Here is a 15,513-nt window from a genome sequence, read left to right as displayed (position 1 = left end):
TGGACTATGCCTGTAAAAGCTGTCCAATCCAGGCCTCTTGGGAAAATGGTGAAATAAATAAAACTAGATGCTTTTTTGGAAGTATATGAAAGAATAATTGGAATTCAATGATGAATTGCACCTCAGAATGAAGCTGTGGGACCAAAGGTTATTTTCTCAGCACACTCACACTTCCGACAAAAAGATAAGAGCACATATTACATTTCCAATATCTGCGTGTGTCCCAGTCAGCCTTGACAGCGTGACATTGGCTCAGCATGCATAGCAGAAGGACCCCGAAAGTTAAACTTCAAGGACTTCAGATTTAATTTTATTATTCATATATAACACTTTTGATTTGCCAATGTCTAGTCATTTTTTTTTTATTATTTTCAAAAAGAGGACAGAGGCCCTTGTGACCTTTAATTCAACATTTAAAGAATGAGGAGAAGATTCAATAAACTATATGAACTAATTAGTTTGAATTCAAAATGCAACACGACTATGATGCCAAGAACGAGTGTATGTTACTGCATCATTATGCACGTCACCCTGGCTGCTGCCTTTCTCTTTGCTAACGTGACAAAGGTATGGCCTGTGCTGATGCTAATGTAAACTAAGGAAGTACATTCGATTTTGCAGCATGAACAGAAAATGGCGGCTTGATGCCGTTTGCTTACCGCCGCCAATAGTAAGGCGAGTTTGTCTATCAGCTGGGACAAACATTCAAGGAAACCGCGTCAGTTGAAAGAAGATATTGGTAAGTTTTGTTAATGCTACATAGCCAGCAATCGTATGAACAACTGCTTGGCCAAAGCTTCAGCCATTGTTGGATTGACAAGACAAGAGTTTTGACTACTTTCTCCAGGAACGATTCAAGACTGAATCAGTATCGGAAAGTGACAAGATGTCATGATAGATTCAATATTTTCAATACTAATTTGATCCATACATGGGAATGTTACCCATAAATGTGTATTCCTGTGATTATTTGTGTTTGATGATCGGTTTTTGTATCATTTCTAAGGTGATAGAAATATTGGACATTAGTATTCGAGGAACGCTTGGCAGCTGATTGACTTGCTTTGGTGGTACGTTCAGTAATGATTGAACACGGCCCTCTCATCAGCTGAACTTCAAAAGGTTGCAGTCCAAAACTCATCACCTCTTTGTAGCTTTCTCTTTTCCCTCCTCATCTCCACTCCCACCAATCTCCTGCTAAAGCAATCTAACAGGCTGATGCCGGAACAAGACTGAGAAGATTGCGGGCCATTCAGAGAGTGATTCCTGGGGAAGACTTCTTATCCCCCCCCCCTCACACACAAGCATCTACATTGGCACTCATTTCTTCATATTGTGCGTTGCGCTGAAATGATTATTAACTCAAGGTATTGGGGTGCATTAGCATGATAATGCACATGTATCTGCTTCTGCATGTATTTAAATGTACAGGTGAGGCAGCTTGAGGCTTTCGGTGTGTGTACATGGCATTGCTTTTGTTCCAGGGCCCGACTGTGCGCCTCATTTACATAAATGTAATTACCCGTGTGAGCGGAGGACCGGCTGCTGCCCCAGGTAACTATCAGATGAGCCCGTTTCTCCCCTCGTCTTCCTTGTTCAGATGTGAATCACTTAAATTGCCCAGGCCAAACACCTTGCACAATCTGGGAAAGCTACAACTTCAGAAGGCCTCCTTTCCTTAATGACACATTTAGCTGAATGCTGTCTGAGCTGCTTTTTTTGATGTTGAGGAGGAAAATTACAGCTTTTTTTATTTTAATATTATTATTTATTCATTCATATTTATTTTTAAATCGATGCTGGCCAAACACTTTCCCTCTGACTTGATGCATTACTCCTTGGTTGCTTCTGATCTGCTCCACTGTTATTTTCCATTGAGCGTTTCTATTAAGTGGGCTGGTGGCAAAGATAGGCCAGTTACAGGCCACGATGGCTAATGAGCAACACATCAGATAAATCATAGTCATGTACATGGCCTGAAGTTCCAATACCTTTCTGGAATTATTGTTTTTGTGTCACCAGAAAACAAAAACACTATTGTTCACTCAAGCTGCATAACATAGATGAGCGGGCCAGACTTAACAAGCTTGTCCCAGTTCAGCCTTCTCTGCTCATGACTAAACACTTACGGGAAAGAAAGAAGAAAAAATGATCTGCATCATTTTCATGGGAAATGTGTTGATTGGAAAAAAAAAAAAAAAAAAAAAAAAAAAAAACTCACTACACTTCTTTTTTATACAGACAGATATGGATGCAGATAACTTTATACATCCCCAAAAGGCAATTCAGCTTCTCCAGTCCACCGACCGCATACAACCATTCATACAACACAGTTTCAGAGTAGGAATGGAAGCTTGATATGGAGTAAGGGAGAATAGTACAAGTCCACCATGAATACACGTATATACGAAAAACTACCTGCTGAAACAAACGTGATCAAAGCAAAGGCAGAAGATCGGATAAAAACAAGAGTGAAAGGCTAAAAGGACTGAAAACTGCCCCAAATAAGTATATAGATGTAAATAAACAGACCCAGTATTCATAAGGATATTGCACAAACAGATTACATGACTGCTGTACTGCAATCATATGGAACGTGCAAAAACACTCTGAGGTCCAGAGCATTATAGCAAATAGAAAAAAAAGGACTTTGAGCAGCGACTGGTCTTTCTGAGAGGCTGTGTGTTACACCGCACTGATGACATTAATGCAAAAATCACTGTCAAGAACATGATCTTGATTAATAATACATTTTGCCTTTTTGAGGGCACGCTTCTCCCAGCAAAAGTTCAAAATCCTCCATTTGAGTTAAACCAACCCATAGAGGTAAAAAAAAAAAATAATAAAAAAAATATAGGGGTAGATTTGTTGCAGCTCAAAGTGGAAATAAGTCTGGTGTTCACCTTTGGAATGCAAATCAGGAACTTTCGACATGATTTAATCAGTTGGAGCATGACAGAGCGAGGACACTCATCATTTAGGGGCGCTCTGAAGATTGAGATAAACACTGGCTTCCCTATTTGCCCCACAGAATATGCCCACCCACTCTTAAAATGAGCCTTGATTCATTGGCAATGAGAGAGCTCAAATATTTACTGTGCTGTACAGATACCTGGAGATGTGAGAGGATGAGCTGATGAGAGGTAGACACACAGTCTAATTGACTGATAAATATGCAGGGACATTTTCCTCTGGAGGCTTGGGGAAGGTTTAATGTGAAAAAACAAAACAAATAAAACAATAAAAAAAAATGCTTTGCTATCAAAAGCCGAAGCCCAGTCATAGCAGCGTTAGAAAACTCAAATGCTTCCTGCTTGAGTTAATTCCTCTCGCCCACCCGGTCACCAAACACACCGAAGTATCTGAAGAGCTGAAAAATTATTCCCAACTTCTCCTCATTTGTCTCTGGTTCCTTTTTATGCATCTCCACAGTCTGAAGTGCGTTTGTGTTTCAGCACATCTCCACGAGGAGGCGGTCGACGTGGGTGATGGCTTTGTCTGATAAATTTAGCCGGATGAAAACACCTGGAATCTCCACTCCACACATACAGTACATATGCTGCTCTTCTGCAGGGATACCGCTCTCTACTCCCAAGCATCAATATCAGATGCACCTACGGGGACCAGCCAGGAAATGGCTCCAGGCTAGACCGAGTCCCTTCCCACCCATTTTCTATATATAAAACTGGCCTGGCATATAATGAAAAACATTACCTGCCATCAGGGCACATAACTCTACCAGCAGCAGATGGACGAGTTATGGAGTGCGAGCCAAAGAATGATCAAACTACACAAATAGTATTTTTACACCAGAGGATCATTTATCGTGGTGTTGAATAGAGATAAATCAACTGCAGCACTTTGTTTTGAGATAAAACTCCCAGAAATCACTTGATAATAGGAGATAAGGAGCCCATCGTGATATAAGTGAACCTGGCCTCACTGTTTTGACATTCGATTATCTGTGTATTTCTTTACACACACACACACACACACACACACACACACACACACACACACTAAGCCAATGCATATGTGTGTGTATGGTGGATCAACATGGCAACCAACGTGTAGGTATGAGGTCTCTATAGCGACAAACCTGCTTCCCCTCCTAAAGATAGGAGGCTTCAGCTCCAGTAATTCTCTGGAGAGAGCGTCTCCATCCCCCAGAGGTGCTGCCTTGTTCCTGATAAACAAACATATGACAACTGTCAGCACGTTGCCTGCCAGCTCTAGAATGCGTCTGCTTCTCCCTGACACCTCAATGTTCAATGCTCAATGTGCAGGCATCTCAGGGCAGAGCTACTAGGCTCGGTCATCTGCTTAAAAAAAAAAAAGCCCCTTCGGAGAGAGCCGAGGGCAAATAAACTGCCCGGGAAACAAATCCACCAGTGATGGATCGAACTAATACTAATAATTTCTGAGTTTTATTTTTGTACTCTGGCCATCCTCCAAGAAATAACACCATATTCTTTGAGAGGCAAAGATAAATTCAAAGAGTCAAAAGATCAGAGTCAAAAACAAAAGAAAGAAAAAACTGTCAAAAGCACTTCCATAAGAATTTCACCTGTGGTGATGCACAGTCCAGGGATGTTAATGAATGCAAATCAATCACTGCAGATGATCAGACATTTCAACCTGATCCTTTAACAGTTGCACAGATGATCTGCCGACTCATTTGAGTTGACAAATCATGTTATCATTTCATTTAGGTTGGCTCTGTATACATTATTGGCAGGTAAACATATGTATGAGGAGTCATTGGAATGAAATCAGCAGACGATAATTTTGCCACAAATGAAACTAAAGATATATTGAACAAAAATATAAAATATATATATATTTTTTTCTTCCTTTCCTTTTAAAGAAATGTCACACCAAAAAAAAAAAAAAAATCATTCTAGAAATATTTGGCAATGACTCAACTGCACTATAAAGTCTGACCTCAAGGCACTAAAGAGCAGACTGCAACCATATTAGCCTTGTGTAATGGATGACGAGGTATTTCAATGGCCACGTTTCAGCCATGTTTATGGGTCTAATGCAGTGGAGGCAAATCAAGAAACCTCTGACCGCCAAATGCATAACTAATAAAGCTGTCCTGGCATGCTGATCAATATGGATGGGATCCATTTTTATAATATCCTGGGAATGGGGCCAACTGGAATGGATCTGTTGCAAAGAAATGTTCAAGTGTATACACACCCTGGTGCTCCATTTTCCACAACGATTCAAGGTTTCAGTCAAAGCCCCCCCCCCCACGCCCCCTCCTGTTCCTCCCTCCAGGCAGGTGGCAGCGCTTGCATTGGATCAGCATCAGTGCTGCTCTCTCAGCATGTAGCCTGCGCCCTTTGTTGAGTTATGTTGATGCCTACGTAATGAGCAGGAACTCAAATCATGTTGAACACACATCATTCCCCGGCAGTGATGATGGGGGGGGGGGTCACACAGGGGGAGGGAGGGTTAAATATTCTACAGCGTGGTCCAATCTTGCCAGGCTTTTGAGAGTAATGAAGCAGCGCCACAGATCCGCCACATGCACCCCTTTCTCTACCACCTAATGAACGAATGAGCCGCGCCCAGGTGAAAAATGAGCACGCTTGTGCAGCCCCTTAAGACGAAAAAAAAAAAAAAAAAAGAGGGATTCCTTTCCATCGCAAAACATCTCACATTCCCACCTACTATAGTGTTCACCCCCTCCCCTCCTTCAACCTCTGATTTCAGTAGGGGATGATTGATTAAACTCAAAATGGCCCCCTTCCCCTCGTCTCCTTGAACCACAATCCTCAATCCACCGCTGCATCTCTAACTAAATTGGTTTGTGCTGTTGCAGTGGGCATGTGTTCACAGCTTTGTGATTTCACCTACGGAGACATTTATGCAACCCAGGTGCGGCGGCTCAGGCATTTCCCAGTGAAATGGAAGTCCGTCATCATTAGGACGCAGTCAAAAGGTTAATTTCTGACAGTCAGCTGACTCAGTGAATGTGAAACGAAACAACAGGCCGAGTCATCAGAACGCGCTGGCAGAAAAAAAAAAAAGTTTTTCCAACCAAATGTAGTCCAAAGCCTTTGAGGTTGTTTGTGATTTAGTTTGACCAACATAATATTAGAAAGCCTCTGGGGGAAGCATTTGAAGCAGCTAGGAGAGAAAAATCCAAAAAAATTGCTAGGTTCAGCATTCACACAAGCACATGGCCTGGAAAGTCAGTGAATGCCGTGCTTTGGCACCCCTCAGGCTCCGACAACAGCAAAATGCACACCAGCACAAAGCAGTTGGAGCGTCCTCTCCCCGCCATGCTGAAGTCGCTGACATCAGCGGGGAGGCCTCTTCATTCAAAATCCTGCCATCTAGAAACCGTCTGTGCTTTTTTCCATGCAGAAGAAGACCAAGAAGAAAGGGAGAGAGAAACCAGTTGACCTGAAAAGGGTCCTTGGCTCTCATATCAGCCCGATCACCTGGAGCTCAGGTTGACCTCACCACATCAGCTTCTTTCCCTTTGATTACCTCACAGGATCTGAGGTGTAACATTAGCTGACTCACACAACGTTCTTAAGCAGGATGGAGCTTCTGATAAGCTGAATGGGCTGCTGGATCAAAAAGAAAAATAAAAAAATATATATAAAAAAAAAATATATATCGTAATCTCATCTCCCATCAGCAGAATGAACACGTTTTTAAAACAGGTGACGGCTGCTGGAATACGGTTTCATGCAAATGAGACGTAGATCAGGCACCTCGGTGTATTAAATGCGGAAAAAAGGATTAAAATGATGCGATTGTTGTGAAAATCCAAAGTGAGAATCATTTCCTCATTGCTGAGGCACTCTGGGTCAATTGCTGCAGGTTTTTAATAACCCAGCCTGTCTCTGGCGAACATAAATCTCCAGCTTTAATATTTTCTGTTGCCTCCTAAGATATTATGGACTTGGTTTGTTTCTGAACAGTGACGCCATTTTTATTCCAACTCAAACCTCTCAACAATGAGACGAAGCTATAGAGTGTAAATTAAAGTATCGGCAGTTCTGGGTCTGGTGAATGAAGCCGATGCGCTTTAAACCTGCGTTATATCTAATTATGATCAGGGTGCAGCTCCTCTGGTGAAAAAGGGAGACTGGATACATTGAAGTCTATGGGAAAATACTTCTCACATGATTTATTACTGCAATAAAAGTTTTCCTAATGAGGTCTGCAGTCTAAATCACCAGTTTTGTTGCCTCTTCAGTACAACGAAATTTGATTTTATTTGATTGTGTGTTTTGTAGATGATGTGCCAATATGTGCTTTAGGGTGTGGCTACCATGTGATTGACAAACTGTACCACACAATCAGGACACAGTACAGAGCAGGTCAGCTCCGCCTTCTTCAAATATTGCTTCTTTTGGTTACAGAAAAACAAACTAAATGGAAAATCTAAATTACAAACAGAACCGAAACCAATGGGTGTCAACATAACATGACATTGTGACACACAACATTCAACAAAGAGTCTTATCAACACGGCCATACATAAAAACTCTAACTGCCCCCACAACCACGTATAGACAAAGTATACATATGTTACTGTGCGGCATAGTGAACAGCCCTCAGGTCCACCTCTGCAGGTCAACCAACTGAGAGCTGGAATGATAATAAGTCGGCCTCAGAGGGTCAAACCCCGGGGCTGCACAGAGTTCAGCGGACATCTTGAAAACACCCGTTAGCAGCTGTGCCACTTACAAACAGCGGGCGAACGGCTCGATGCTACAAGCAATTCATACGGAGCGGAGTTGTACACTTATTTTCGTTTACTCACAACGGATGTGCATCATTGGCCGTGCTTTGTTTGTTTGTTTGAACCTGTGAACCAGTGAAGTGCCCATCTCTCTCCCTTTGCTCTCGGTTGTCTTTGTTGCGGAGAAGGCAGATGACGCTCCTGTAAATGAGTTTGGGGAACGAGCGCCGGTCACAAGTGAAGAAGATGAGGCCGCTGGCAGATGAGGTCATTTTTCACCTGAATGAGAGCGAACCTCTGGGCCTCGTGGGGGCGCTCTACATGAGCGGCGCCCGACGTGAGCTTGTTTGCGCCACATGCTCCGCACGAGGAGAGGCCGTGGCTGATTTTGGCACATTTAGGCATCATATTCGTTTGATTACACAGGTTGTGCAGCAGCCGTGACCGGTGACTCATTGCTCACTTTCTGTGCACTTTGCAAATCATATTCTGTTGTGTATTAAAAATATTACACTGAATCATCCCTCCTAATTGCAAACCCTCGTTATCCCCCCACACGCCGGGCTCGGATGATATTATCATTCTGTGTTTGAATTAATGGGCAGCAACTGTTTTTAGCGGTTGCCAAATGACCAGATTCATAACGGACTAGGCCAATTATTCGCTGCTTTGCTGTGAATGAATCACTGTCTCATACATGGATGAATTCATTCATTCATTCATTCATAATCCAGCATTGTGGTAAAATTTCACATTAAAACTGATATAATTTGTATTCAAAGCCAACACTAAAGATCACTGAAAATAGTTTTTAAAAATAGGCCAACTGAGAAATTAAACATGCTAAGACTCTTTTTTTTTTTTCCCCAGCTAAGCAACATTTATGTCCTTTAGCAAATTTAGAAAATCAAAGAGTTTATTCAACGGATGAATAAAGACGAAGAAATAGTGGAAGGAACGTTTCTTCGCTTGCTTTGGGCTCCCAAACACAAGGCTAATGACAGCCTTGGGGAAAGGACACAGATGGCCTCGACATCCAAATGTCCAACCTCAACCTCTGACTTTATTGTACGGCCGACGCATTAAGAAGACAGGCATATCTTTCACTGTACAGGTTTTGATAATATAGCGGTCTGTAAGGGTGAGGGACTCCAGCCTTGGCTTAGAGGATGTACCACTGACATCCTTATCTGTTCCCTGGCAGCCCTTCTCGGCAAGACAATCACACTCCAGTACACCCTGAATTACTTTGAACAAAACAAATGGCATTTGCCATTCCAGGAGATAAGCAAAAGGGGGGCATGGAAGGAAATAAACAAACAAACAAACAAACAAACAAAGGGGAGAGTTAGAGGCAGCACAGAAGTTAATCTTGGTCCGGGGCCAGATTAACAGCCATGCTTGGGTTTTCTTGGAGAATAATGGAAAGGGTCCTGTCCAAAAAAGGAGGCACTTCTGGAAAGAAAAGCTGCAGAGAGTCAACGAAGAAAGAAATAACTAGGAAGAAAGAGGACGGGCTTTAACTGGATGAGTCCAGATTTTCATTTCATGGCCGGTGGGGGAAGTTGTGGACGTGATGCAGAAACTGATCTTGTCACTGTGCCTGTTATTCACACCACGGTGTACATATCTATTTCTATTTCATTTCAGCGCTGCCAACACTTTTGTGACTGACAGTTCTTTAAAGAAACAAGTGAACTTTTTTAAAAATTGAGCCGCCTGTCAACAACCATGTATTTCTTCCCTTTCACGCCCTCTCGTATTGTTGAGCCTTCTACGCCTGAGGTCTTTCCGAGATCACTTCGGGCCGCCAAAACGGCACCGTCCAATCATCACCTTACCGAGGCAGGCTTCTCTGTGAAGCCACAGGATGCGCGCTGATTAAGACCAGAGCAGTGACAGGAGGAGAGAAGTGCTAGACTTCTCTGCCGCTCTAAATTTTGAAAACCAAACAAACAAACAAACCCCCCCCCAGTGCATAGTTTGGCTGTCTGCACCAAGATGAAGGTAGACGGTGCAGGACTGTGCAGCAGTAAGTGAACCTGTCTGACATTTGCCATTCTTGTTAGTCATGCTGTGCTTTCTCAATGGAGCAGACTCGTATTGGTTCATGAAGAGTGACTGGCTGATCAATATCTTGTGCCAAAGGGATTGTGCATCTAAATACCCTTTAGATTAATTCCTGGAAAGTGCAAATGAACGTATGAAGAAGAAGCAGTTATCACTTCCAAGCTGCAGTTTGTAGACAGCAGTGTCTGGAGGAGATCATCAAATGTAATAAATGGCTATTAAATAATTTCACAATTTCACAGCATTATCTTACAACTACTAACTGACATTAAACTTCAAGATGGCGAAAACACCTGATTGCCACCCACCGCATTTTTAAGCTAAGCCCTTCCTTTAATAGTCTCACTGTATGGAAATTTGCATCAAATGCTGAAATAAATGTGTGCAAGCTTTCATCCTTGCACAGTAGGAGCAAGAAGCCAGATACCTCTGTGTCATGCCCTCTTGGACCATTTCTCTCTGTCATGGCCAAAAGGGCCTCGGCTCACTTACAGGTCAGCCCACTTGTGTTTTATGTTCCAGTATAATTTTAATCTAATTACATTTTTTGTCGGCTGTTTAGCATAATGCAAAAGAGCCGAAAGAGCACATTTATTCCAACTCAAAGATGGCACCGATCAGCAGTTTCTATATGAACAAAGAAAAAAAAAAAAAAAAAAGTTTCATTAATTAATTTCAAATGACATCTCCAAAATATTGTATTATTTCGCCCCAGTGCGCTGATACTCTGCAAAGCAGTTTCTTTAGAAGTGAACACGTGCCGTTACAGTTTCGAACCCCTCCATGTAACGATTATAAGAGAAAGTAATCAAGCCATGAACCACTCACTCACCTCCTATTACTCAGAAGATGATGGAGAACAGAAGGAAAACTGTTTTGTGTCTTCTCTCAGCTGCTGTCATAAATCAAAACGTGTGCCACGGCGAGCGGCTGTCAGCCAGGTCCAGCGTGGTAATTAACACACTCGTGCACGCTTTTGCTCTCGTGCAGAGGAGAGGATCGTTTGTTTCAGCAACGGCACGGACTTCTGATGAATCACCATGCGGCCATATTATTTAGCTCTGTGTGATTAAAGGAAGTTTAAACAAATAAACTTGTCCCCCATTATGGTTGCCGTTCAACTCTTTTCACTCTGCTCCCAAAACAGAGTTGTAATACACAATACCAAGCAGAATGAAAAATGCCTCAAATTAAAAAGCCGCGCCGAGAATGAATGCGGACATTGTGGTTATTGAAAGGATTGAGGATGTGAAAGCTGTTTGGGGAACCTCAGGGCGCAGCAAAGCAGAGGTGAGGAGTGTTGAAGTCTGAACAATTGCTTGCCTTCTACTGATTGTTCTCGTCCCAGAGGACTTCATGTTGGTCATTGTTTGCGAAACCAGCAGCACTGCTGGCCTTTCTGCATTTATATTGATGATGCGATCTTTTTCTCGGCAAGTAATCAGACCTGTACGGAACGTGATGGTGGGAGCAATACACCTTTTTACTTTCATTAGAAGAAGAAAGAAGAAAACCCTCAAAAACCTCTCGGTCTGATTTATGAATCCAATATCAGACCTCAGTAGCTGCTCAGCAGGACGCCTGCTGGGCTGAATAAGACCTGATGTCGGCTAACCTACCATGCAGTAATCGTCCTAATGCCACTAATTATGAATATTGTCAGCTGGTGAGTAGATGAAATAAGAGAATTACAGTTCATTGCTAATGACTTCACCTCATTAGGCCATTCATTAATTCCAGAAGAGGCACATTATGGGAGGGGGAACTTCGCTGCATAGGCATTTTCATGATGAGTCACATGAAACGGGGATTAATAGACATGCAGGAATGCACCCAAATACGGCTTTGTCCAGTCATCTTTGTATAGTCCAGGCAAAGGGATAGACCCAATTCTTGCCAAATTGAGGCTTAGGTTTTCAAGTTCCAAACCTGGGAGGTGCATGTGATTATACGGTCCATTTTCTTTTATACGCCGTTGCATAAAAAAAAAAAAAGTTTGGCAACATTGGTGTTTAATTCCCCATTTTACAAGCAGTCCGTAGTACAGTTTAGGATTAGTTGGCTTACATTAAATACCAACTATAAAGGATAAATGAAAGGTGGCCTTCAAAAAGATTTACCTCAAATCCAATATTCTTATGTCAGACTGAAAAACTGCTGAGCTGCTTGCTGACTTGCGGGAGTAAAAATATAGATGGATGCCACCGAGACAAGTTAGGCCCATAATTTATTCAAAAAGACTTATTCAGGAAAGCATTCAATTGATTCAATCACAATAACTCAGAGTGAGCGACTCGATTCACATTGACATTATTTTTGTGCGTCTCTACAGTTTCCACAGAGAACAGCACCATTAAAAGTTCCCATAATAATCCTTTTGCCACCCTCAGACAGTTCCAGACGTGGGGTCAGATAATTGTTCAGGGACTGCAGATCGCCTCAAGGGTCAACTCCGTTCCACACTCTCTGCATCCTTACACTCTCTTTAATTCAATTGCAGAAAGTGAAGTTAATTAAGTGATTAACACCGAGAGCATGGAGGATAGCAGAGAACAGGAAGGCTCCCTGATGGTGGACGGTGCGGCCGCTGACCTTCTCTGGGGGAATCCGTCTCTGCCTCAAAAAGTTGATTTGGAGTCTGCTGTGCACTCCAGGGCTGTTCCTTATCATTATTTACTTTTCCGTAGATACGGGCATATAGCTGGCGACTACATGTGGAGATAAATGTCAACAACGCTTGAAGCCGTTGTCTGCTTAAAAAGGATTTACTACAGTAAAAAAATCCGCATTTTAGATTTCACTTTTATGTGGAATTTGTCCCACGGGTTCGATGAATCCACAATCTGATGCTCAGTGAAGGGCTCCCGATGCAAAACCGGCACCTTAGTGAAGTGTGCTTAACAATCCTAAGGTCTTTTGATGTGGAAGGAAGTGGAGCGCTCTGAGGAAATCCTCACAAGTGTGATGAGAACACGCAGCCCCACAGAGAAAGGCCCCCGTGGGGTTTGAACTGAGGTCTTTCCTGCTGAGAAAGAACTGCTGTGCCAGCGTGCCATAAAATGACCCCAAATGTGAGCGTTAAAAACAAAAATGGCCTCTCGAGCTGCAGCGGTAAGGAAAAAGTTTCTCCAACCGGTTCGGTTAACACGATTTTACACATGCAGATGAAGATAAAGAAACATTAAAGAAATGCAGCTTTTGGTGTGTTTGTTCAATCAGGCTCACACAACAACAAACTTCATCATCTCAGGTGTTTGCTGCACACTACGGCCTGCCAAAGTGCGTTTCCATTTGTCCGCTGTCATCTTCATCAAGTGTGCTGCTTCAGGCCTCAGCCACTTCAACATCAAGACCTCCTGCATGGCTCCCAAAGGAGGGGGGGGGGGGGGTCACCCCAAGTTAATTAATTTACAAGGCTTTACCCCCCTATAAATAGTTCCTGCGACGTGTTTCACACCAAAGCTCTTGCCATACATATTTTAACAAGCATCTGATCTTTTGCTCCAGTTTCTCCGTCTCCCCTGATGGAGTACATTCACACTTTTCTTCTTAATTTGACCAAATATGTTGGAGCGTGGCCTCCAGTGAGGTTTTGATCTTTGCTGCCTCTCAGGCGCATCTAACACAGACTCTGCTTCGTCTCTTTGCTATCTTTGATTACAATGATGCATCATAATGCCAGGGAGAGGTAAGGTTATTGACTTAGATGTGCAAAAAGGGGAGAAAGTGGGTTGCTGGGAGATTTCAGCCCAGACACAGACACACAGATTGCGTCTGGCCTGGTGTCTGCCATCATAATGAAGTATCTAGAGAGAGGCTGGGGCGCCATTATACAGACAGATGTGAGGGACGGCGGCGGTGACACGGGGTGAACATGGGCAGTGCATCTGCAGTCCGCCGTCAGAACAGGATCAACCAAACTGGATGTCAGAGCTGAGAGATCACATTCACTGTTAGCCACACAGCTCCCACGGCTGGGAGCGCGAGGGCACGAGAGATGTCATCATGCAACTCGCTGCAATACTGCAGAAAAATGGCTGAATTCTCTCCGTAAAAACAGAAGTGCGAAGAATGATGCAATTTGCCAAATATATTTTGATTATTCGCATTATCATTCAGTGTGTAACTTATCAGAAGAACGGGGGGGGACGCCCTTCAATGCCACTCAGATAAGTCCACGACCATGAGGCTGGGAGGACACATCGGAGAAATAAGTTTCAAAAGATAATGTGTCTTTGCTGGAAGTCACGAAAAGTCTAAAAGTCAGCCAAGAGGAAGGCTAAGAGAAGAAATAGATGCAACGCACAAAGACGACGGACAACCTGGAACCAGACAAAGTGAAGACAGTGATTGAATAACTTTAGAGACAGGAGACAATGAGACACCGGTGCTGGACATTAAGGCAACGCAGGAAGTGACCTTGAAATGAGAGGGAGAGTCTGGGATTTCAAAATAAAATGGTTGACATTATGGAAGAGGAGTCAATAGATGCATCGAAAACGACCTTTAAACTGAGCTCTTCCTCTCTCACCGAAGATTATCTGCTTCACAGGTGGACAAATGCACAGAAATGTGTTTCTAAGAAGAGAGGGAACTCCTAAATTAATCCTCGATTTCTTTCATAATCACTTATTTATTCTAATGTGAAAATTCCTCCAGGCAAAACTGTCAGCATCTTTTCAGAGTCAGGATTTGATATAAAAAAAACAAACAAAACAAAAGCGCATTAACAATGATAATTCCCACAGCAGAGCCTTCTTTAAAAGCCTCCGTCAGGAAGAGAAATGTAGTCTTTGAAGGCATTATAAGATGGGATTCCCCATTTTCCAAGACTCCTCCAGCCGCTCTTTTCTAACGATGACTAATAAGACCCGTCCTTCACTTAAATGTACTTTCGGAGATGACAAAAGGTGCTTCATACTTTCCACCCCCCAATCACCAAAAGCCTGACATGCTCTCTGCGACTCGCCGACTTTGACTGACACCTGCATCATTCGGTGGAAAAATTCTGTTTAAAATGAGGCCTGGTTTACATGTATAATTAATCGGGCTCGTCTCACAGCCCAGGCATGGCAGGTAATCAATAATGGCAACCGGTAGCCTGGAGAGCAGCTGCCTGAAAATGGGTGACTTTGCACATGATGGGCATACGGCGCGATAATGACTGGGCGGCTTTCATAGACAGAAGGGGTGTATGTAGATAATAAGGCGGCTCTTTTGGGAAAAAGGCAAAAAAGGCAAATAGGTCAGCCTTTTATGATGTATCCTTATCAGAGACTCCCTGTAGGAGTCATTCTGAATCCAGACTTCGCACATGACTGGGTTTGGTAGATTAGGCTTTTTAACTGGGGCTCTCAGGATGGCTTCGCCTCTTGAGCCGAGCCGTTTCAGCGTACTAAAAGGACATGTGATGGGGCCCGCCTAATTAGAGAAAGGACATCCTATTCATGTTGACTCTAAGCTGGAGTGCTCAGGCCTCGGCCTCCTGTGATCAGGCTAAGTTGTCCGCGTATTCTGACACCTCGTCCCCGACTGCCCAAGATGAAAGACTAGACGTCTTGCCAAACTGCTGGAGTCTTACAGGGCGTGCTCGTTGGTCTGCTCACCGACTGTGACATAACTCGGGGGGTCAGCACGTTAACACATAACCTGTATCCTGTGGTCACGCCTCAAGTTTGGCATAATACAGCATTTACCCGAACACAAGCCAGAGTGAGGACTCCTCCAGG

Source organism: Echeneis naucrates, chromosome 23 (assembly GCF_900963305.1).
Source record: "Echeneis naucrates chromosome 23, fEcheNa1.1, whole genome shotgun sequence".
NCBI lineage: Eukaryota > Metazoa > Chordata > Actinopteri > Carangiformes > Echeneidae > Echeneis > Echeneis naucrates.
This window is presented reverse-complemented; position numbering follows the sequence as displayed.